Source organism: Rana temporaria, chromosome 4 (genome assembly GCF_905171775.1).
Source record: "Rana temporaria chromosome 4, aRanTem1.1, whole genome shotgun sequence".
NCBI classification, from domain to species: Eukaryota; Metazoa; Chordata; class Amphibia; order Anura; family Ranidae; genus Rana; species Rana temporaria.
The window spans coordinates 119,148,120-119,173,699 of record NC_053492.1 but is presented as its reverse complement, the minus strand read 5'-3'; the positions used below and the strand labels follow the sequence as shown (position 1 = coordinate 119,173,699).

The 25,580-nt window shown below is 44.8% G+C and overlaps 1 protein-coding gene across 6 annotated transcripts in view; it reads right to left on the bottom strand.

The window, feature by feature from the left end:
- Positions 1 to 25,194, bottom strand: part of NGEF (neuronal guanine nucleotide exchange factor) — a 208,131-nt gene extending 182,937 nt beyond the window's left edge. For 3 of the 6 annotated variants that reach the window (XM_040348939.1, XM_040348943.1, XM_040348944.1), the window contains exon 1: positions 20,359 to 20,552. The gene's annotated coding sequence lies outside the window, so the exon portion shown is untranslated. The other 3 variants (XM_040348941.1, XM_040348942.1, XM_040348940.1) reach the window with 3 other exon arrangements.
- Positions 25,195 to 25,580: the final 386 nt, after the last annotated feature.

The following is a 25,580-nucleotide window of genomic DNA, read 5'->3' as shown; positions in this document are numbered from 1 at the left end:
TGGTTATAGCCTTTAACATGAAAAATAGACTGCAATGTGGTTTGCATGGAAGCCATAGGACTTTGTAACCTCTTGTGAAATTGGATGTCTCAAGCTTTTGTTACTAAACTGACATTTCCACCTGATTCACCCAAGCCATCATACCTTCTGATGTACCTTGTGATTACTGCAATCACCAGTTTTCTCTGGGTCATTATTGCCACCCCGGTGGTTTCTGATTCTCCGTCACCTGACCATACTTGTATTTCTGGCTTTTAACAATTATTAGGCATGTTCTTTTTTTTTTAAACAATGCAAGACAATGATTTGCTGTATTCACTTATATCTCTCCTTGTCCCCTGAGGCTAAACTGTGTTCAAAGCTGACCTAGGAATTCACCGCAATATATTTTGTATGCAGATTTTTTAAGCCTGAGATTGTTAGAGGATTTTCACAGGGAATAAATTGTAATACGCAGATTTTATTTTTAATGAGCGGATTTCAATGTAAAATTTGAATAAAACTATGGTATTTATCTAAAACTTAATATACTATTATCCACTACATTTCATCTGCCATTGTTTTCAGGTGATTTCACTACTGATATACATCATCACAAGTCCTATATATTATTTCACTACTGATATACTGTACATCATCACAAGTCCTTCAAATAATTTCACTACTGATATTATACTGTACATCATCACAAGTCCTTCAAATAATTTCACTACTGATATTATACTGTACATCATCACAAGTCCTATATATCATTTCACTATTGATATACTGTACATCATCACAAGTCCTATATATCATTTCACTACTGACATTCTATACATCATCACAAGTCCTATATATCATTTCACTACTGATATACTGTACATCATCACAAGTCCTATATATCATTTCACTACTGATATACTGTACATCATCACAAGTCCTTCAAATAATTTCACTACTGATATACTTAGTACATCATCACAATTCCTATATATAATTTCACTACTGGCATTCTATACATCATCACAAGTCCCATAAATTCACAACTGACATACTGTATATCATCACAAGTCCTTCATATAATTCCACTACTGATGTGTCTACCAGGGAGCAGGATCTATTGGTTAGGTCTGCTCATTGTACTTAGGTGCAGCTCAGCTTGTTCTGACTGTCCCCAACTGGTCTAATAGAGTGGCATACTGGACAGTGGTAGGGGACCTGACAAGTGAGTGCACAGACTTTGATACAGCCCTCGCAATTGTCAGAGAAGAAGTGCTGCATTGCATGTTGGAATACTGTATATAAAGCCAGATGACCACTGTACAATGCAAATGAATGGGCTGTAGACTACAAGGGGCGTAAGGTTTTTCACCAGAGAGGAGAGACCAGAATTTTTTCCTGGGCAGATTGTACCTTGCCCTACATCCTACTGACATCTGTTCACTGCCCTACATCCTACTGACCTCTGTACACTGCCCTACATCCTACATACCTCTGTATACTGCCCTACCTACTACTGACCTCTGTACACTGCCCTACATCCTACTGACCTTTGTACACTGCCTTACATCCTACTGACCTCTGTACACTGCCCTACATCCTACTGACCTCTGTACATTGCCCTACATACTACTGACCTCTGGACACTGCCCTACATAATACTGACCTCTGGACACTGCCCTACCTACCACTGACCCCTGTTTTTTTTTTTGCCGTCCTCTGGATCAACTGTGGGTATGGAGTTGGGTGTATGGGATTGTACTGTGTTTTTTATTTTGTTTGTTTATTTTTTTGTGGTTGAACTGAATGGTCTTTTTTCAACCTGACTAACTACCGTGTTTCCCCGAAAGTAAGACCTACCCTGAAAATAAGACCTGCCTTAGTTTTCCTGGAGAGCTGCAATATAAGCCCTACCCCGAAAATAAGACCTAGTTTGAAGTGGTTGTCTCCTCCTCTTCTCCTGCTTGTCAGCGGGGGATCTCAAACCCCCTCTCTCTGCAAAGCTTGGTTCATGGAAGATAGCTCAGGCGGGCTATGGAAGCCCAGAACAGCACTCAGATCTCCTTCTCCTGCCTGTCAGTGGGGGATGTCCACCCCCCTCCCTCTGCAATGCTCGGCAAAGAGAGAGCTCAAACTGGCTATGGAAGCCCAGAGTGGCACTCAGATCTCCTTCTCCTGTCAGTGGGGGATGTCGGCCCCCCTCAATCTGCAAAGCTTGGCTCGTGGAAGAGGGCTCAGGCAGGCTATGGAAGCCAGGAGCAGCGCTATAATAAGGTACCTGACACAATACATTTTACTTTACTTCACACAGGGGATTCCTGTCAGGCAGAGAGGGAGAGGGGTAGAGAAGACCGCACAATGGTAAGCCCTACCCCGAAAATAAGTCCTACCGTGTTTTTGGTTGCCAAAATTAATATAAGACCCGGGCTTATTTTCGGGGAAACACGGTATGTAACTATGTAACTGCCCTACCTACTGCTGACCCCTGGACACTGCTCTATCTACTATTAACCCCTGGACACCGCCCTACATACTACTTACACTAAACAAAAATTAGAGCAGATAGCCAGGCTCTGAAACTAGTCAAGCAAATCAGCCTGCAGTACCAAAAGTTCATAGTGGACTCCGGCATCAGCCTTGTGGGGGTGACCAATTACCCCCCGGACATGAAAAAAAATGTGTTAAAAAAATGTTAAATCTTAAGTTTATATTTCTACAGTAAGGTTTGTTTTCTACACTTTTTTTACGTTTTCTTAATGCCGTTTTTAGCGCCTCACCAGTGATTTTTGATCTCCTCAATGTTGTCCAGTTAGATCTCCACCTCTCAAAGGTTGCCTATCCCTGCTTTGACTCCTCATCGGCCATGTTTATAAACTGCAGTATAAAAGTTTTCTTTATTCATTTTTTTTTTTTTTTCACAGCACACATAACTATTTTGTAGTCCTGTTGTAAATGATGATACAAGTATGCATATCCACTTCATCAATATTTCCATTTCAATTACTCAGGACATTTCCTGATGCAAACATTCCAATGATTGACTTGCGTAAATATTTCATAATGAAAGTAAATATGCAATAGTCAACATGATCTTGAGAAAGCCTATTCTCTTCCTTTATACATCTTCCTGACCTTGCACAAACACATAGGAGCTGATTCATTAAAACTGATGGAAGAAAATAAACATCAAATTGGAGCGGTTGCCTCATACAAATCATTTATTTGTATAGCTTTTACATAAAGCCTTCTTCTGCACATAGCCCACTACAAGGCCAGGTACTATAAAAGATATGTCACAGGCTCATTCAGTGGGAAGCATCAACGAAAATCTCACTCAAAAATTACCACCTACATAAATTGATTTTTTATAAATCTCTTACAAGGTTCATTGCAATACTGGCGAGTTATTGCTTTATGAAAGAACGCTGCTAAAAATTGTTTGGCTGCAGTGTATACTGATGGTATTCGTGTAGTTTACCTGCGCTTTCTTATAGACTTCTATTAGTGTGCCGCCCAATGGGCATAGATTTGTTATATATACATATTGAGCTAGATTCATGTAGCTGGGCGCATAGTTTTGCTGGCGTAGCGTTTCGCAGAGAGCCCAGAGCATTATTCACAAAGCACTCGCCCCGTACGTTGCGGCGGCGTAGCGTAATATGCTCGGCGTAAGCCCGCCTAATTCAAAGTAGGCAGGTAGTGGGCGTGCTTCACTTAAATTAGCCGTGACCCCATGTAAATGAAGGTCCGATCGAACGGCGAATGCGCGCATGCTCAGAATCACGTTGCATATACTCCCTAAGATACGACGGCTCAATGCGACCGACGTGAACGTAACCTACGCACAGCCCCATTCATGTACGACTGAATTAGACGGCTGTTCCGACGTCCATACCTTAACATGGGCTGAGCCTCCTATAGCAGGGGTAACGTTACGCCGGACGTACGCCTTACTTAAACTGTGTAGATTACAGCGACGGGCACAAGTACGTTCGTGAATAGGCGTATCTAGGTAATTTACATATTCTGCACGTAAATCAACGGAAGCACCCCCCAGCGGCCAGCGTAAATATGCACCCAAGATCCGACGGCGTAAGAGACTTATGTCGGTCGGATGGAGGCCAAATTCAGGCGTATCTAGTTAGGAGAATAGGGCGCATAGATACGACAGCGCATTTGTTCACTTACGCTGCGTATCTGTAGATACGCAAGCGTAAGTGCTCTGTGAATCTAGCTTATTGTTTCTCAACCATTTTCTATGTACGTTAGGTTTAGTTTACATGCTGCCATTTAGTGACCTTTTTATGGTAATGCACAGTTTCTTTGTCTGATCTATTACACACTTCCTTTCTGTGTAATGCTCCACCCCTTCTTTCTGACTTTCTTCTTCCTGTCTATGGAGTCTGCTTACAGGCCACATGTAACAAGGGCACATGTATTCTGTATTGTAAGCTACAGACAAGTATCATCTTTTGACCGCACAATACTACAACCTGTTCATCTGCTGTAACCTGTCATCTGATGTATTCTGATGTTTGGATTAAAGCAACTTCTGTGAATAGAATCGGTATTGGTGAGTTCAAGCTATCTGATAAGGATTGTCCTCAGTGATTATATCTGCTTATACAGGCCAGGCATAGAGGTCTCACAAGGGATAAGTCGCTTCACAACAATCGGAGTCAGAATAATTCGACTGGTGATTTTGGTGTGTTTTCTGAAAGCGGACCACCCAATCTAAAAGAAGTCTACAGGAAAGCGAGGGTAACCCACATGAAAACCGCAGGTACACTGCACTGTATCCAATCAGTGTAAAATCGCCTTACAACAACAACCTTTCTTGTGTTTACAGGAATCCTTAAAATGCTGCCTATCAGGCACAGTGTGAATAAGCCCCATTGCTAGTAGGTTAAATAAGTGATCAAATTGGTGTGGCTTGCTTCCTGATAGCCTGTAGCTCACTCTGGTGTTGTTGTTCAGTAAATGCCTGGGGAATTTGTCAGCATAATGTAAAAGAACACAATAAAGAAAAATTCCTAAATAAGTGTCAGCAGGAAATTTCAAGTAGGGGTCTCTAAACTTTCTAACCAAAGGGCCAGTTTACTGTCCTTCAGACATTAGTGGGGCCAGACTAGGGCCAGCGGGAGTAGAAATTGTCCAAGAATCCAGTGGGAGTAAACAACGCCCTATCTACTGTATGCTGTCAGTGGAAGAAATAGTTCCCCATTGTTGGTGTGAGTGGAAGAAATAGTTCCCTTTTGTTAGTGTCAGTCAAAAAATAAAAACCGCAGAGGTGATCAAATACCACCAAAAGAAAGCTCTATTTGTGTGAAAGAAAGGGACATCAATTTTGTTTAGATACAACGTCGCACGATTGTCAGTTAAGGCAATCAGTGCCTTATTGCAAAAAAAAGACCTGGTCATTAAAGCGGAGCTTTACCCAAAAATGGAGCTTCCGCTTTTCGGAACCCTCTCCCCCTCCAGTGTCACATTTGACACCTTTCAGTGGGGGGGGGTGCAGATACCTAAGACAGGTATTTGCACCCACTTCCGGGAATAGGGAACTGTGGCAGCCACGCCCCTACCCGCAGCCCCTGCTGTCTTCCGGGAAACACACTTTCCAGGAGAGAGCGGGGACCAGTGACGGCACGGCGCGATACTCGCGCATGCGCAGTACTCGCGCATGCGCAGTACTCGCGCATGCGCAGTAGGGAACCAGGCAGTGAAGCAGCAGCGCTTAATTTCTCGATTCCCTAACCGAGGATGGTGGTGGGTGAAGCCGAGGGACGAGCTCGTCCTCGGCTGGCGACATCGCGGGTGTGCTGGACAGGTAAGTGTCCATTTTTTAAAAGACAGCAGCTGCAGTATTTGTAGCTGCTGGCTTTTTAAAAAAAAAAATCGGCAGAACCTTTGCTTTATTGGGGCAAATGCTTCCGAGCGGAAGTGGTTAATCCCCAGATCAACAACAAGAAACTGGTCAGCTGCTGGATAACATTTGCTTCCTATTTCAAATCACTGCTTATCTTCTTTTATTTAATGACTGGATATAGTCACACTTGTTTCTGTTCAAGAGTGAGACCTTTGGTCTCTTACACAAACAGCGCAAAGCAGATCTAGTTCCATTCCTGACGAAACCACAGGTACAATGCACAGGGCTCTGACATTCACTGCATGTAAACAGACACCGCATTACAAGACCTGTGAATGAATGTATCACTATTCTTTCACACTTAATTCATACTAAAGGAGTGTTCTTACACCTTAACACAAAAAATAAAAAAGATTTTTTTTATTTAAATAATGCATTGTGCATTAATTAACTTTCTCCAAACACCTCTTCCTAAAGCATCATACACACGATCGGATTTCCATCGGACAAAGCGTAGGAATTTTGTTTGAAAGGCGTTGGTTGTGAACTTGTGTTGCATACAAACGGCAAAGAATTGTCGGCCAACAAACACAAAACGTCATGTTTTTTCAGCTCCTTAGCGCCACCCTTTGGGCAACTTCTGCTAAAGTTGTTTTATGGTGAGCATTAGTTCTGAGCATACGTGTTTGTACTTTGGATTTTTCCGAAGGACTTGTGTACACACAAAGGGATAATCCGAAAGCACACATTTGTTGTCGGAAAATTTTAAAATACGTTATCAATCATTTGTTGTCAGTAAATCCGACAACAATTGTCTGATGGAGCATACAAACATTTGGATTTTCAGACAAAAAACTGCCATTACACAATTCCCATTGGAAAATCCGATTGTGTGTACGAGGCTCAAAGCGGAGTTCCACCCAAAAGTGGAACTTCCGCTTAATCCACTCCTCGCCCCCTTACATGCCACATTTGGCATGTCATTTTTTTGGGGGGGGGGGGTGGGGGCTTCAGGAGGAGTGGGACTTCCTGTCCCACATCCTCCTTCTGCCGAGGGGCTGCTAAGGCGAATAGTCAGATCGCCTTTTGGCAGCCCCTCCCTGTAGGCGATCGCCTGTGACACGTGACAGGTCCCAGGCGATCGCCTGTCCAATCGTATGGCGCAGCGCCGCTCGCGCATGCGCAGTGGGTGCCCGGCCGTAAAGCCGAAAGCTGTCACGGCCGGGTGCCCACACTTAGAATGAAGATGCCGCCCGGAGAGGGGGGGGGAGGAGCGGCTACACATGGATCAGAATTCGGACAGTTAATTTTAACCCATCTTCGGCCAGCTTTAGCCATCAACTACTGCAATGGATCAAAGTCAATTTTTTTTTCTATGAGCCGAGCTTATTTCCTGTCCTGGGAACCAGCCGTTTTTCCACACTAGTCATCTTCTTGGGCACTGGAGCTCTCACTGCCCTCATAAATTCTCCTGCCGCTTTAAGGGAGGACTTGGCAGCTGGAAGTGTCGCCTTCACCAATTGGATGCGTCTACATCTTTATACAGTAAAAACTTTCAGCGTTAACATGTGGTCACACCCCTTTAGCACCTGATGGATTGTATACAGTACATGTACGCTTTAACTGACAATTGCGCGGTCGTTGGCTCCCAAACAAAATTGATGTCCTTTTTTTCCCGCAAATAGAGCTTTCTTATGATGGTATTTGATCACCTCTGTGGCTTTTATTTTTTGCGCTATAAACAAAAATAAAAAAATCTATATTTTTTACTTTTTGCTATAATAAATATCCCCAAAAAATGTATAAAAATTTTTTTTCCCTCAGTTTAGATCGATACGTATTCTTCTACATATTTTTGGTAAAATGTATTGATTGGTTTGCACAAAAGTTACAGCGTCTACAAAATAGGGGATAGTTTTATGGCATTTTTATTAATATTTTTTTATTAGTAATGGTGGCTATCAGTGATTTTTATCATGACTGCGACATTATGGCGGACACTTTTTGGGACCATTGTAATTTTTACAGTAATCAGTGCTATAAAAATCTGATTACTGTAAAAATGACACTGGCAGTGAAGGGGTTAACCAGTAGGGGCGCTGAAGGGGTTAAGTGTGACCTAGGGAGTGCTTCTAACTGTTAGGGGGCGTGGCTTGCCGTGACATTTCACTGATCACTGTTCCCGATGACAGGGAACAGACGATCAGTGACAAGTCAGGGGAAGGACAGGGAGATGTTGTGTTTACACTGACATCTCCCCATTCTTCAGTTCTGTGACCCGGTCGCAAACGTGCCGTCGGCGGTGTGCGAGCGACCGCACGGCTCGCAAATTAAAGGGGATGTATATATAAGCCCATTTGTGCAGCTGTGTCATTCTGTCGACGTATATCCTCGTGCGGCGGTCGGGAAGCGGTTATAGGAAGCTTTTTTCTCACTGACTATCAGTGTAATGGGTCCTCTCTCCCATACACATGATCAGAAAATCGTAATAAAAATACCACTTTTAAAGCAGTCGTATGATAATCTGATCGTTGGTTCGAGATCCGATCACAAGTGTCATTTTTATTTCTCGTACGATACCAGATAGTACAATTTTTGTTTGAAGGAGAGTCAAAGCTCATTTCATTCTGCATTCTGCACTCCTGTAACCTTTTTTTACCAATAGCAGAGGATTTCTATTTGTTTTTCATGTTCAATGACAATGGAATGATTTAACACTTGCTGCATGCTTTGGAACTTGTTTGTCTAAAGTACCATCATCTATCCTTGAGGTCTACCTTCCCCCTACTGCTTCACTCACAGATTACTACAATGAGTCCTCAATGTGCCTGTTTGACCCATGTGCTGGAAGGTACATGTGTCCACCCCATCTGGTAAGCGTGCCAACCTTACTTTTTTGACTGCACTTCGTGATCAAGCACTTTCTTCAAGATTTTTTACCTTAAGCCCTGTACACATGGCCGGGAATCCCTTCAGGAAAAAAACGTCGGCTTTCCTGACGGGATTCCTGGCAAGCTTGCCTTGCAAAGTGGTTCATACAGATGGTCACTCAAAATAACCACCGTTCTTTTGAATGGCAAGAACGCGGTGACGTCATCGACTACGATGAGCCGGCGCTCGTCCCTTTTGATGCTGTCACCGCCATCTTGCTACACCCCACACTAACCTTATATGCTACTGTACGTGCGTCGAAGTCTTATCGAGCAAGCGCGGGTTTACCTCGGACAGGTAAGCATACAGACGACCAGTTTTCTCAGCAGGAAACACTCTGCCGGGAATCCCGACGGGAAAATAGAGGCCCAGATTCAAGAAGCAATTGCGCCTGTGTAACCATAGGTTACACGGCGCAATTGCTTAATTGCTTACTTGCTCCGGCTACGCCGACTGCAGCCTAAAATCTGCGTGGCATAAGGCTCTTATGCCACGCAGATTTTAGGCTGCATTCTAGCGATGACCGCTACGGGGCGCTCCCATTGTGATCTGTGTATAGTATGCAAATTGCATACTAACACCGATTCACAACGTTGCGCGAGCCCTGCGTACGCAAATTACGTAGTTTGCGTACGTCGGGTTTCGCGCAACGTTACACATCCTAATAGCAGGCGCAGCCAATGCTATAGTATACCCACGTTCCCGCGTCGCGAGATTTAAAATCTACGTCGTTTGCGTAAGTGATTCGTCCTTGCGACGTCATTTGCCGCAATGCAAGTCGGGAAAGTTTCCCGACGGAGCATGCGCTCTACGCTCGGCGCGGGAGCGTGCCTAATTTAAATGATTCCCGCCCCCGGCGGGATCATTTACATTGCGCGCGCTTACGCCGGGCAATTTTGCCGGCGCGCCCTCGCAATTTACGGAGCTACTGCTCCGTGAATCGAGGGCAGCGCAAAATATTTGCGGGGGCGCAGGGCAAAATCGTTGCCCCGTGCCTCCGCAAATAAAGCGCAAATGTACCTGAATCTGGGCCAATGAGCAGGTTCTCTATTTTTCCCGGGCAGTTTTCCTGTCAGGAAAGGGAGCATACACACGGTCGGGATTCCTGGCCAAATGCTCTCCTGCCAGTTTTCCTGCCGGAAAACCGGTCGTGTGTACGAGGCTTCAGACTTTTTACTTGTGTTTATGTTTATTCACATCGTCATGGTATATTCAATCAAGATGGACTGATATGCTATGTCGGGCGTCACTAAATGGCGGACCGCGGTCCGGTTCCGGCCCCAGTGGCCATTCTATCCGGACCGCAGCCTCGCCTGTGTGTCTCTGTGGCCGGCTCGCCCGCCTGCCGATGCCGCTATATACACAGCATGGCAGGCGCAGCAGGTCTGTGCCGTCTCTGCACTCCCCCCTCCCCACACTGCCTGTCTACCTTATTCACACAAACTTGAATCACGACCGCGCTGGACAATTGGTTGCTAGGCAGCGGGTCGGTCCCAGCAACAAATCACTCGCTTTTAATGGGAAAGGTCCCGCCCATTGTCCAGAGCGGCCACGCTCCATGTCCTGTGTGAATAAGGTAGGTTTTCTGTGGGGAGGGGGAGTGTTGTGCTGTGCAGAACAAAACAGGGGTTTGCTATTGAGAGGATTGTGATGGGGGGGAGGGTCTGTTATTGTAGGGAGGGGGTTGTTCAGTCTGTGATGGGGGGGGTCTTTGTAATTGGGGGGGGGGTTTAAGTCTGATTTGGGGGGTCAGTCTGTGATAGGAGGTCTGTGATTTGGGGGGTCAGTCTGATTAGTGGGTCAGTCTGTGATAGGGGGGGATCTGTGATTGTGGGGGGTTCAGTCTGTGATGGGGTGGTCTGTAATTGGGGAGGTTTGTGATTGTGGGGGGGGGTTCAGTCTGTGATTGTGGGGGGTTCAGTCTGTGATAGGGTGGTCTGTGATTGTGGGGGGTCCATCTGTGATTGGGGGATCAGTCTGTAATAGGGGGTCTGTGATTTGGGGGATCTGATTTGGGGGGGGTCAGCCTGTGATAGGGGGATCTGTGATTGTGGGGGTTCAGTCTGTGATTGGGGAGTCCATCTGTGATTGTGGGGAATCAGTCTGTGCTGGGGGTGTCCATCTGTGATTGGGGGGGATCGGTATGTGATGGGGGTCTGTGATTTGGGGGGTCAGTCTGGGATGGGGGATCTGTGATTTGGGGGGGGGGGGTCAGTCTGTAATGGGGGGTTTGTGATGAGGCAGGGGGATGTGATGTAAGGGGGGGGGGGGTGAGGACACTGATGTAAAAGGGGTTCTATGATTTCTGCACTGGCAAAACACAGGTCTCTGTTTTCTATGTGTCCTGTTCACATTGAAACAGCGCCCCTGCGTGCTGAGCAGTGTGGTGCAAAATGCATTCTGTTTCTATGCACCGCAACTGATCTGTGTTGCCTAAAAATGAAAGAAATGTATTTTGAGATTTTTATGTCGATTTCGATGGTGTGTGGGTCTTAAAGGTGTGTGCATGTGTGTGGTGGGGGGGGGGGGCGCTGTGAAGTGGAGGATATCATGTGGCGTCATAGCACCAATATGACATTCGGACCTCCGCTGGAAGAATTTTTTTCCGACCGGACCCCCGTGAATTTTAATTCACTACCCCTGTGCTATGTCATTATCTCCATACCAATTGTCATAGTGGTTTATTTAAAATTTTTCATTTTTCACAATTTTTTGAGCGCTACACTATTGTTTTTATATCTGTTTATTCACTTTGGGCCAGATTCACATACCTCGGCGCATCTTAATGCGAGCGTAGCGTATAGAATATATGCTACACCGACGCTGCGCAGAGCGGCGAGCACAGAATTCTCAAAGCAAATGCTCCCAACGTTGCGCCGACGTAACGTAAATTGGTAGGCGTAAGCCGGCCTAATTCAAAGTAGGTGGAAGTGGGCGTGATCCATTTAAATGAAGCGTGACCCCGCGCAAATGATGGGCCGAATGAACGGCGAATGCGCCGTCCTGTGGACGCATTCCAGTGCGCATGCTCAGAATCACGTCGGAAATACTCCCTAAGATACGTCAAATCACTGCCTACGACGTGAACGTAACCTACGCCCAGCCCTATTCACGTACTACTACGTAAACAACGTAAAATACGATGGTCCATACCTTACCATGACTTACACCTGCTTTATGAGGCTTAACTTTACGCCGGACGTACGACTTACGTAAAATGCCTATATTAATGCGCCGGGCGTAAGTACGTTCGTGAATCGGCGTATCTCAATTATTTGCATATTCCAACCGTAAATCAATGGGAGCGCCCCTTGCGGCCAGCGTAAATATGCGCCCACGATACGACGGGCGTAGGAAACTTACGTTGGTCGGATGATGCCTATTTTCAGGCGTATCTTGCTTTCAAAGTCAGGCGCATAGATACGACGGCGCACACTTACACTTACGCGGCGTATCTCTAGATACGTCGGCGTAAGTGCTACGTGAATCCGGGCCTTTGTGTCTAGTGGAGTGTTGGCCTCTCACTCATTTTTTCTATGCGCAATTTTCCTTCCATTCAGCTAACAGCGGACCAAAGCCTACTGTCGGCTGACGTCAAAAAGCTAGTCAAGGCTCGGGAAAGATTGCGACCATATGATTGGGATCCACCCACATGCCTGGACTGGCATCCGGCTCAGCCAGCTCATTCATGATCATTCATCGGATAATCTCATCGTATGTACCAGGCATAGAGGGTTATTTTCTCATTGACCATTAATATAAGGGAGTCCTTCTGCTGACCACCAATGTAAGCAGGCACTACACTTACCACTAATGTAAGGGAGCATATCATTGACCACCAGTGTAAGCAGACATTGTTACACAGGACATCAATGTAAGGGTGCTTTTCTCCACTGACAACCAAGTGAGGGAGCGCTACACTTGTTATTGTCTGCATTTCTTTTCGGGCCATTATTAATTTTTTTTTTATTTCATTATTACTGAAAACAATTCATTCATTCTAATAAGCTTAGCATACCACGTTCCTTATTATTTTATTTATTCTTACATCTCAACTTACTGTTCATGCTGAGCTGTAATTATAGTAATTGGCAAGACTTTTCTGATACCTGATGGTTGTATCGAAGGTTCCTCCATGTTTAAAATGTTGAGAAAGTCTGCATTAGATTGTGTATATTTTATTACCCCTTCCATATTGTCCCAAGTGACAGTAACTATTTGAAACACTGTATCTGCACCCATCGTTAGTATCAAATCAATCTGCGCGCTGACTGATTTGACCACAATATGTCATTTTACAAAGCAAATCATTTACAACTTCCCAGAGAACTCTTTCTTGTTGTCAGCTTACAATATGACATTGAAATGCTGTCACCTGAAAAAAATGCAACATTAAAGGTATGTTTCTTGAATCCATATTCAAATAATTGCATAAAGAATGAAAAGGAACACCAAGAGCTGATTGAATTCTGCCAACCAGTAAGAGTTGAAAACAATAGCAGTAGGTCGAATAACTATGATAAATTGTTCTCTCTGCAGTTAGAAAATATCAGTATACCAACATAAATCATGGCCTGGTTACTTTTAGGTATGTATGATCTATTCTATCACATCTCTGTGCACAAATGGTATGGCTCCTCGGCGGATGATCCACTCAAACATAACAAACAGTCTTATTTGTACCAGTGGCGGCTGTTGCTCAAAAATTTTTGGGGGGGGGGGGCGCAAACAAACGAAAAAAAAAAAAACATCAATTGCAGCCTCACTGTGCCCATCAATTGCCGACACTGTGCCCATTAATTGCCACCACTGTGCCCATCAATTGCCACCACTGTGCCCATCAAACGCAGCCACTGTGCCCATCAAACGCAGCCACTGTGCCATAAAATTGTTGCCACTGTGCCATAAAATTTTTGCCACTGTGCCATGCCATCAAACGCAGCCACTGTGCCATGCCATCAAACGCAGCCACTGTGCCCATCAAACGCAGCCATTGTTGCCACTGTGACATGCCAAACGCAGCCACTGTGCCATCAATTGTCGCCACTGTGCCATGCCAAACGCAGCCACTGTGCCATGCCATTGTCGCCTCTGTGCCCATCAATTGTCACCACTGTGCCATGCCATTGTCGCCACTGTGCCATGCCAAACACAGCCACTGTGCCATGCCATTGTTGCCACTGTGCCCATCAATTGCAGCCACTGTGCCCATCAAACGCAGCCACTGTGCCATAAAATTGTTGCCACTGTGCCATAAAATTTTTGCCACTGTGCCATGCCATCAAACGCAGCCACTGTGCCATGCCATCAAACGCAGCCACTGTGCCCATCAATTGTCGCCACTGTGCCATGCCATCAAACGCAGCCACTGTGCCCATAAATTGTCGCCACTGTGCCCATCAATTGTCGCCACTGTGCCATGCCATTGTCGCCACTGTACACATCAATTGTCGCCACTGTGCCATGCCAAACGCAGCCACTGTGCCATGCCATTGTCGCCACTGTGCCATGCCAAACGCAGCCACTGTGCCATCAATTGTCGCCACTGTGCCATGCCAAACGCAGCCACTGTGCCAATGCCATTGTCGCCTCTGTGCCCATCAATTGTCACCACTGTGCCATGCCATTGTCGCCACTGTGCCATGCCAAACACAGCCACTGTGCCATGCCATTGTTGCCACTGTGCCCATCAATTGTCACCACTGTGCCATGCCATTGTCGCCACTGTACCATGCCAAACACAGCCACTGTGCCATGACATTGTCGCCACTGTGCCATGCCATTGTCGCCACTGTGCCCATCAATTTTCGCCACTGTGCCATGCCAAACGCAGCCACTGTGCCCATCAATTATTGCCACTGTGCCATGCCATTGTCGCCACTGTGCCTATCGATTTCTGCCAGTTTGCCCCTAAATGCCTCCAGATTGCCCCCGCCTTGCACTTACCTTTCTCGGTCAGCCATCCTCGGATCTTCCTCCACGATCCCTCGAAGTAGTTCCACCCTCTATGTCGCTTTAGCCAATCAGGTTACCGGTAACCAGAACCGGTGAACCTGATTGGCTGAGACACCTGTCAGTGTTAACCAGGAAACACACACCCCCTGCGTCCCCCGGTTAATTATTTGGAAGCCGATTACAGCCCGCTGGCTCTGATAGACACTTCCAAAGCCAACCAGCTGCCGTTATTCAGATGGCCAGCGCTCACCAGCGGGCCGGCCATCTGAATAGTGGGCGGCAGCGGCAATACATAGATTCATGCAATGCATTAATCTATGTATTGTTTTTTTGTGTGGCGGTGCAGGAGTGAGAGGGGGCGGCGCTCCTGCGCTCCTCTATGGACGCACCGCCACTGATTTGTACCAATCAAGCATTATGGGCCAGATTCACTTACCCAAGGCGCAGCGTAACGTAACCCGTTTACGTTACACCGCCGCAAGTTTTCCGATTTAGTGCCCGATCCACAAAGCACTTACCTGGAAATTTGCGGCGGTGTATCGTAAACACGTCCGGCGCAAGGCGGCCCAATTCAAATGGGGCGGGTACCATTTAAATTAGGCGCGCTCCCGCGCCGGACATACTGCGCATGCTCCCGTCGCAAATTTCCTGACGTGCTTTGCGCGAAATTACGACGCGCCGACGTTTTGTGAATCGCGACGTGATCAAATGACTTACGCTGGGAAAAAGAAAAAATTCAAAAAAAATTCAAAAGCGACGCGAGAAAGACAGGCATACTTTAACATGGTGGAGTACTTTTCCATCATATTAAAGGTGCCCTATCTTTGCGACGGAAATCTAACACTTGCGACAACGTAACAACGGGAAAAATCTTCGTGGATCGCCGTAACTCCTAATTTGCATACCCGACGCTGGTTTACGACGCAAACTCCCCCCAGCGGCGGCCGCGGTACTGCATCCTAAGATCCGACAGTCTAAGACAATTACACCTGTCGGATCTTCTGGCTATCTATGCGTAACTGATTCTATGAATCAGCCGCATAGATACTCTGAGAGATACGACGGAGCCCATGAAACGATTCAAGCTGCTGGTAAGATGTCTTGATCAGTTCTCTTTTTTTGATTGGATGCGTCTTAAAATTGCTATATATATGTCCAGCATTGGAGTGTTTACATTAACTCCACCCCCAAAGTAAAAAAATATCTACTTCCATTTATAACAGAGAAGTAGTGGTGTGGAGTAGTCATAGACTGGGTCATGGGAGTGTTTTCTCCTGTGACTAAGGTAGAGGCTCATAATGTATGAGTCATGCACTGTGTATGTATTCTAAATAGCCTCAGGCAAACTAGGTTAAGGGCACAATGTTTAACCTAAACACATTTGCTGTGTAAAGAAATAATAAGCCAGTCTAAAAGAGTATTATATATATATATATATATATATATATATATATATATATATATATATATATATATATATATATACACACACTCACCGGACACTTTATTAGGTACACCTAGTACTGCATTGGACACCCTTTTGCCTTCAGAACTGCCCTAATTCTTCATGGCATAGATTCAACAAGGTCGCATTGATCCTTTCACAGCAGTGATCTATTATGTAAAACTACCATAGCCGGGATCCACTTGGATTATAAATTTTTACAGACATATCAAGCTGCTTGGTGTAAATTTACAGCCCAGTTACTCAATGTAATGCTCATCCCAGTACTGTCACATTATGAGACACACACTCTATAGCAGGGGTGCCCAAGCTTTTGAAGCATGAGGGCCACTTAAAGGGTCACTAAAGGAATTTTTTTTTTTAGCTAAATAGCTTCCTTTACCTTGCTGCAGTCCTGGTTTCATGTCCTCATTGTTCGTTTTTGCATTCATGTTGCTGTAAATCCTCTCTGTTCTGGACACTTCCTGGTTGCCTGTTTCCTGATGACCACAGTACTGGGAGATTTCTCACGGTGGTCACTAATCAAGGAGGTGTGAGTAAAACTAAACTGGATTGGTGCTGAGGAGTTTTAGACAAAGTATCACTGCTCTCTATTGGCTGACTGCCCTCTAGTGGCTCTCTGTACATCAGAGAACCAGGAAACAACAGCAAAAACGAAACTACACTGCAGGCACATTATATGATTGTTTTTTTATCTATTTTTAATCATTTTTAAAAGGAATCAGTTAACTATTATGTCTCTATGCCCTGTAAACAGTCATTTCAGCAAAAAAAAAAATTTCCTTTAGTGACCCTTTAAGCGACTTGGTAACTGGTCGCGGGCCACAATCAGCAGAGCGGGCGGATGGCAGGTCTGTGTTTGCTTTGCATATCACAGACACAGCCTGATCGAATTGGAGGTAGGACACAAGTTGGTTTACATCTGCCACTCCTTAGAGGTGAACGGAGGGTCCAATTGGGTCGGACTGACCATGTGAAAGGGGCCCATGGCTGCTTTCACACTGATGCGCCTTTGTGTACCTTTGGCCTTTCTACACTTTGCAATAGACTTCTATTATATTCTGCAGGTTTGAAAGCTCACCAAACTCGTAGGTAATAACAGAAGTCTACGGCTCAGTGCAGGTAACCCGCAGGTACACTGCTGTGCATCTGGGGATTCGTTTGAAAGCAGCCCAGTAACCACTGAAGAACAGATATGCCCAATATACACTGTGGCCCGGATTCAGATAGAATGGTCTATCTATGGGCGGGCGTAACGTATCGCAGATACAGTACACCGCCGTAACTTAGGGCACAAGTTCCGTATGCAGAAAGAACTTGCGCCCTTACGGCGGCGTAACGTATGTGTGTCGGCGTAAGCCCGCCTAATTCAAATGGGGATGATGTGGGCGTGTTTTATGTAAATTCACTGTGACCCCACGTATTTGACGTATTTTACGAAAGGCGCATCCGCCGTTCGTGATAAAATCCCAGTGCGCATGCTCGAAATTAGGCCGCAAGTCGTCATTGCTTTAGACGTGAACGTAACTTACGTACAGCCCTATTCGCGAACGACTTACGCAAACGACGTAAAATTTTCAAAACTCGACACGGGAACGACGTCCATACTAACATTATCTACGCCTCATATAGCAGGGGTAACTTTACCCAGGAAAAAGCCTAACGTAAACGACGTAAAAAAATGCGCCGGCCGAACGTACGTTTCTGAATCGGCGTATCAAGCTCATTTGCATATTCATCGCATAACTATACGGAAGCGCCACCTAGCGGCCAGCGTAAATATGCAGCCTAAGATACGACGGTGTAAGACACTTACGCCGGTCGGATCTTAGGGAAATCTATGCGTAACTGATTCTATGAATCAGTCGCATAGTTACGACCGAGCGCACTCAGAGATACGACGGTGTATCCGGAAATACGCCGTCGTATCTCCTTTCTGAATCCGGCCCTGTGATTTTAGTAATAAACTGACCTTTAATAACAATATTCTATTCAATTGTATTCCAAAGCAGGTCGTGGGCCACATCAGAGGGCTCCGTGGGCCACATGTGGCCCCCGGGCCACTGGTTGGGCACCCCTGCTCTATAGCCTAATGCTTTACAACAGCCTTTACCACTCACACGTGTAAAAAAAAAAAACCTGTTGTATTTTTTAAAATAATTTTCAATTGCTCCTCCTTGTGGGTTTCAGAACCATCTACAAACATGAATAAATACTGGTGAAGGGATCGAGGGAACCCCCAAAACGTAAATCGTTATTAACTTGAAGCAGCATTGAAACCCAAAGCAAACGTTTATTATGCTGTAACCTCTTATAATGTGTTAGCTGGAGTTCATCTTTCATTTTAGTGTATCCAAATCTGCTAGTGCATCTAACACTCCCCTCCCCCACTGACACTTTAGTGGCGCACAGTAAAAAAAAATGTTTTATTATACAATATGACTTTACATCTTATATAATTTGTAATCTGTATTCTTTCAATAAAGCACCACTGTTTGTTAGTATACACTATAGCAGTGATGGCGAACCTTGGCACCCCAGATGTTTCGGAACTACATTTCCCATGATGCTCATGCACTTTGCAGTGTAGTGGAGCATCATGGGAAGTGTGGTTCCAAAACATCTGGGGTGCCAAGGTTCACCATCATTGCACTATAGGATTGTACCCAGGCCCGGATTTCCCACAAGGCCACCAAGGCCAGGCCTCGGGGCGGCAGGGCACAGAGGGGCGGCAGCGGCATGGAGTCCCCCGACGGCCGGAACATACAGTTAAGGGCGGTAAGTTGCTTTCTAGCAGGGCTAAATGTAGTGTGGGGAAATCCGCTCGCTCGTTAACAAGTGATTGTGGTGATGTCGCCAAAATCACTTGTAAAATGTGTGCTGCCATCCGTCCTCCCCTCCCCCCCCCCCCCACATACCTCTCTCTGCTGGCTCTGTCTTTGGGACTCCGTTCTCCCCCTAGCCGCCGAGTCCGTCTCCTGTCCCTCCCCCGATGTACACAGTGAGAGGGGTGAGCTGTGCTCTTCCCATCTCAGCTGTGACAGGAGTTCTAGCACAGTGCTAGGACTCCTGTTTTGGAGGTGACAGGGTCAATAAAGAGAACCTGTCACCTCCAATTGCTATCACACAGGGAATTGTTTTCTCCTGTGTGACAGCAATAAAGTTAGGTGGAAAAAAAAAATAAGAAATAATAATTCAATTAATAAAATAAAAAAGTAATTAAAAAGTAAAGAATAAGAAAAATAATATATATATATATATATATATATATATATATATATATATATATATATATATATATATAAAAGAAAAGTATACAAAAAAAAATGTAAACGACAAGCTAAAAAAAAGTAATAAAAAAGTAAAGAAAAAAAACTAACCGCGCCGCCCCTGCCATCCGGTTACCATTCTCCGTTGATTTGGGGGGGTACATTGCGGAACCTGGCCTTGGGGCAGCAGGGAGAGCAAATCTGGCCCTGATTGTACCAGACCTGGGACACCTTTGGGCACTCCAAAGAGAATAGTAATGTGGCGCACAGAGTGCGCCCTCACCCGCCTGTTGCTCTGTGTTCCGAGCCACATTCCAGTCTGAACAATGTGTTTCAGGGTTTCAGGTGGACTTAAACCCATTCACTTGATTCAAAACCCGGATTGTCCGGGTGAATCCTGGACAGGTAGTAACCCTACTCACAATGCTGCTGTCGAAAGAAGCCCCTGTGTTCCAGAGTAGGGGTACTCTAATACAGGAGGTGTGTTACTGGCCAGATCACCAGGGGAAAACAAATGCAGCCACCACAAGCGGCATTACTGTATATTACTTTTTGTATTTTGGGTTTGATACGGCTTTTAGTTAGCCAAAAGGGGGCATTACTTAAACTTCAAGTTTTCTGCATTAAACAATGGAGACCACAGTACAATACTCTACTACTAATTATAACATATAAATAGGACACCGTCGTTGATAATAATACTTTTTCATGTGATACAGTAATACATTGACGTCCTTTTCACCTGCCATTGTAAAATCACGGATCTCTATGTTACCATGTGATTAGCTGTCACCGACTGATAATCCCAGATCCCAAGTTCAGTTCTAGAGTCCAGGATCCTAAATCAGAGATTCGATGACCTCAAAGTCCTTAGTATCCCCCAACAGTACCTTGCTCAGTGGATTAAGGTCAGCTGCAGCCACTAGTAATTCCTCCCTGGATTGTCACGTAGAGTCCTTGTGAGTGCGTGTCACCCTGTGTCCCCATACACATACACCTCCGTCACTGTATGGTACCAAAGGTCTCCAGGTATTTGTGTTCGGTTGCTTTGTATCGGGGAATGCCAGCTTAAAGTGACAGTGCACCTGTAGAGATTACAACCACTCCCAATTATATTATAATGGTATTACCACATTCCTTTGTGCTGTTTGCACAACCACACCCCATACTTGTACTAAGGAACGTCCGAACAAACAAACAATGCTCATAACGCTCATATGCATAATCAAACACAGTCACCAAAACAAATGTGCATACAACTGTATAAGCTAACACTTATATCTATAGCTTATAAAGGCTCCTGATATATGAACATTGAATCTTCTTGCCCAAAAAAACACTATTTATTAGTATAGTCCAGGGTTTGACAAATTTGCTTGGAATCTAGGAGCCAGCTAAAAAAGTTAGGAGCCAGAAAACGCACCCCGTCCCGACGAGCTTGCGCGCAGAAGCGAACACATACGTGAGCAGCGCCCGCATATGTAAACAGTGTTCAAACCACACATGTGAGGTATCGCCGCGATTGGTAGAGCGAGAGCAATAATTCTAGCCCTAGACCTCCTCTGTAACTCAAAACATGCAACCTGTAGATTTTTTTAAACGTCGCCTATGAAGATTTTAAAGGGTAAAAGTTTGTCGGCATTCCACGAGTGGACGCAATTTTGAAGCGTGACATGTTGGGTATGAATTTACTCGGCGTAACATTATCTTTCATAATATTAGAAAAAAATGGGGATAACTTTACTGTTGTCTTATTTTTTAATTAAAAAAAGTGTAATTTTTTCCCAAAAAAGTGCGCTTGTAAGACCGCTGCGCAAATACGGCGTGACAGAAAGTATTGCAATGATCGCCATTTTATTCTCTAGGGTGTTAGGATAAAAAATATATATAATGTTTGGAGGTTCTAATTAGAGGGAAGAAGATGGCAGTGAAAATAGTGAAAAATTACATTAGAATTGCTGTTTAACTTGTAATGCTTAACTTGTAATACCAACGGCCACCACCAGATGGCGCCAGCTCACATCTGGTGGTAATAACTTGTAATATCAACGGCTCACCACCAGATGGCGCCAGCTCACAAAAAAATAAAAATAAAGTGTGTGCGCTTACAACCATATATGCGCATATGCATGTAAAAATTCCTCTAGCTCCCACAATGTTACATACTATAGGAGAGATGTTATTTATGTCTCATGTACATGTATAAAATATTGACCAGTAATGCAGATTTATGTGTTTTTTCTTTACTAAATGTAGCACTTGTTTGCTGATATTTACACACCTGTTCTGCTTTCGTTCTTTGCCTTGGCTCATTAGAGCGGATATTCAGTCATGTTTTCATCTTTCCATCTATTAAATCTTCTGCCATTGTTGTTTTAACTTTGGATAGTAAAACATTTTTTTTTTCTGCCAGTAAATAACTTATACAGCCCACTTCCCGTTTCTTGTCTGGTAAAAAGCCTAAGGCCCCGTACACACGAGAGGATCTATCCGCTGGGATTTATCCGCAGATCAGTTCCAGCGGATAGATCCTGTGGTGTGTACGGCCCAGCGGATATTTATCCGCGGATATTTTTCGGGCCGATGGATTTCCAGCGGATAAAAATTTCTTAGCATGCTAAGAAATCTATCCGCTGGAATCCTGTCCAGCGGATTTTTTCCGGTGGTCTGTACAGACTCACCGGATCAATTTGTTCGATCCCCTCCCTCGCATGCGTCGTAATGATTCGACGCATGCGTGGGAAGTCTTTACCTTCCAGCGTCGCGCACGTCGCCGCGTCATCATCGCGGCGACGGCGCGACACATCACCGCGGATGAATTCCGCGCGGATTTCGATCTGATGGTTAGTACAACCATCAGATCAAAATCCGCCAGAGGATAATCCTCTCGTGTGTACAAGGCCTAAGGCTTATGACATCATACACAGCTCTCACTCTTGTGAGAGCTTGCAGGAAAAGGAGGGGGGGTGAGTCATAAGAGTGCCAATGAGAGCTGCAGGGCTGCAGAGCTGGAGGTGTGCCTCTGTGTGTCTAAATCCAGGAAGTGAACAAGCAGCAGCTTTAGCTGCCCACAGTTAAAATGATTGCAGTCAGACTTAGTGGAGGGAGAGTTCTGCAACATATTTGGCAAGTACAGAATCACAGTATATATAAAATAATATGCAAAGTGGTTGGAGGGAAGCTTCAGAATGGCAAAGATGTTTTATTACAAATGATGTGAGCAGACTTTAGTTCCTCATTAACTACTTAATTACTGGGCACTCAAACCCCCTTCCTGCCAAGACCAATTTTCAGCTTCCAGCACTGTCACTCTTTGAATGACAATTGCGCGGTCATGCAACACTGTATGCACATTTTTTCCCAACAAATAGAGCTTTCTTTTGGTGGTATTTAATCACAGCTAAAAAAAATGAAACACTGAAAATTTTGAAAAAAAACTAAACAAAACAGTTTTATGGCTTGTTATAACATTTTGCAAACAGGTAATCTTTCTCCTTCATTGATGTGCGCTGATGAGGCTGCACAGATGGACACTGATAGGTAGCACTGGTAGGCACTGATAGGTGGCACTGATGGGTGGCACTGATGGGCACTACTGAAGGGCATTGTTAGGTGGCACTGAAGAGCTCTAATAGGTGCCACTGATGAGCACTGCTAGGTGACACTGATAGGCAACACTGATAGGTGTCACTGATGAGGCATTGATGGACACTGATTGGCATTGATAGGTGGCATAAGTGGGCATTGATAGGTGGCACAGGTGGGCACTGGTAGGTGGCACTGGTAGGCAGCACTGGTATGCACTGGCAGGTGGCACTGGTGGGCACTGGCAGGTGGAACTGATGGGCACAGATTCTTGGGTGATGTCTGACCCTTTTCGGGACCGCTGTCCCTCTGACAAAAGCCGGTGATTGGCTTTTTTTTCTGCTCACGCTGTCAGTTTATATTCTCGTACTATACAAGAACGTACAATTTTCGTTTAATCAGTACAGTTGACATTCGAAAATACAATACAAATACATTACAGCACATGACATTACTTCCAATTTTTTATTCTGTCGTACGAGACTTTTTGTTACTTTAGTAAAATCCTCATGTTCGATATGTGACAAGCATGCAAAAAAAAAACGGACGATCTGTCGTCCGATTTTCGGATCGCGTGTACGGGGCTTTACTCAGAAGTTTTAGAGCCCTTAATCACTGAAGGCAACTCCGCGCTAGCAGTAAAGTGCCGCTCATTTTAGCGGTCCTTTACCGGTTTTGTGCGAGCGGGGCACAGTGGCGGCTGGTGCTCAAAATTTTTGGGGGGGCGCAAACGAAAAAAAAAAAAAAACAATTGACAATGGGGGGCATTAACAAAGAGCGGTGCAAGGCATGTTGCTCTCTTCTGAGCATGAAAAATGGAGCAGATTAATTAACAAAAGGGGTGAAAGGAGCGATCAGTTCTCTGTTCTGCGGCTGTGACAGATACAGCACAGAGAGCCGAAATGCTGGAGCTGTATGCTCTGATCCCGCAGCCATCCCTGACAGCTCCAAGCAGGAGGGAGGAGGAGGTGTGTTAACCCTAGGCAGGCTCTGCTCATGTAATGTAGTCACTGAATAGGCACAGGGAGTGATTTGAGGGACGCTTATACTTTGCCAGCTTGATGTAGAGAAGAGCATTTTTTTCTCTGTAAGGAGACCGTGGTCTCTCTGCAGAGGTCTAAAACATTTTTGCTCAGCTCTCTCAACCATCATGGAGCATGAGATTTGTAGTCTCCATTGTGAAATTGTGTGATTATTATTATTATTATTATACAGGATTTATATAGCGCCAACAGTTTATGCAGCGCTTTACAATATAAAAGGAAGACAAAACAGTTATAATACAATAAAATACAAGAGGATTAAGAGGGCCCTGCTCAGAAGAGCTTACAATCTAATAGGGTGGGGCAGGTGGTACAAAAGGTTGTAACTGTGGGGGAATGAGCTGATGGAAGTGGTAAAAGATTAGTTGGAGACGTGAAAGGCTTCCCTGAAGAGGCGAGTTTTCAGGGATCGACTGAAGGTAGCAAGAGTAGGATAGCCGGACAGGTTGAGGTAGTGAGTTCCAGAGGATGGGAGAGGCTCTGGAGAAATCCTGGAGACGAGCATGGGAGGAAGAGACAAGAGAGCTTGACAGTAGGAGGTCTTGAGAAGAGCGGAGAGGACGGTTTGGGATGTGTTTAGAGACATGATTGGTGATGTAGCTTGGGGCAGAGTTGTGGATGGCTTTGTAGGTTGTGGTTAGTATTTTGAATTTAATTCGCTGGGTGATAGGGAGCCAGTGTAGGGATTGGAGGAGAGGTTTGGCAGATACTGAGTGGTTGGTAAGGTGGATAAGTCTGGCAGCAGCATTCATAATAGACTGAAGATGGATGGAGGACATAGTAGAACAGTTAGTAGACTGAGACAGAATGTTGTCTATAGTAGGAAATACCTGCACAAGAATCTTTGTGGCAGTATTGCTAGGTATTATTTTAATGAAAACTGCAATTTTATAAATCATAAAATTGACCAATGAAATGTTAGATCATATATTATAATTGGGTTTACAAATACCTCTAGGCAGACTTCTAGACACAGTCACGGAGAAATGGGCGCCTTGCCTGCTTGTTGGGTGTGCAGCACCGGACACACGCGGATATACTGTTACCGATCTAACCTGGAAGCTTGTCTTGCTTCTACCGTCACCTTTCAGAATGAATCTTTTATTAGCATTCCACACTACATAGAATCACCATATGCATTTTTAATAAGAGATGGGTACGTTAATATTAAAAGAAACACGCCTCGGAAAAGTTTCAGATTTTATTTGACATGTATGGCCACTCTTATAGGACTTCTGATTAGAAACGGGAAGGACAGACGTTTCATTAAATCTGTGTTTACTGTCTAAACTCCACCCAGTGACTCAGACTGGGATTTTCCTAAACACTGGAATCGCCTGACCTTAACCCTGCTATGGATTATATAGTTACGTAATTTAAAAAAAGTCAGACGTCCAACTAGTTCAACCATAAAAATAAATAAATAAAAAATATCATACAATCCCCTATACTCACAGTTGATCCAGAGGACGGCGACAAAAACC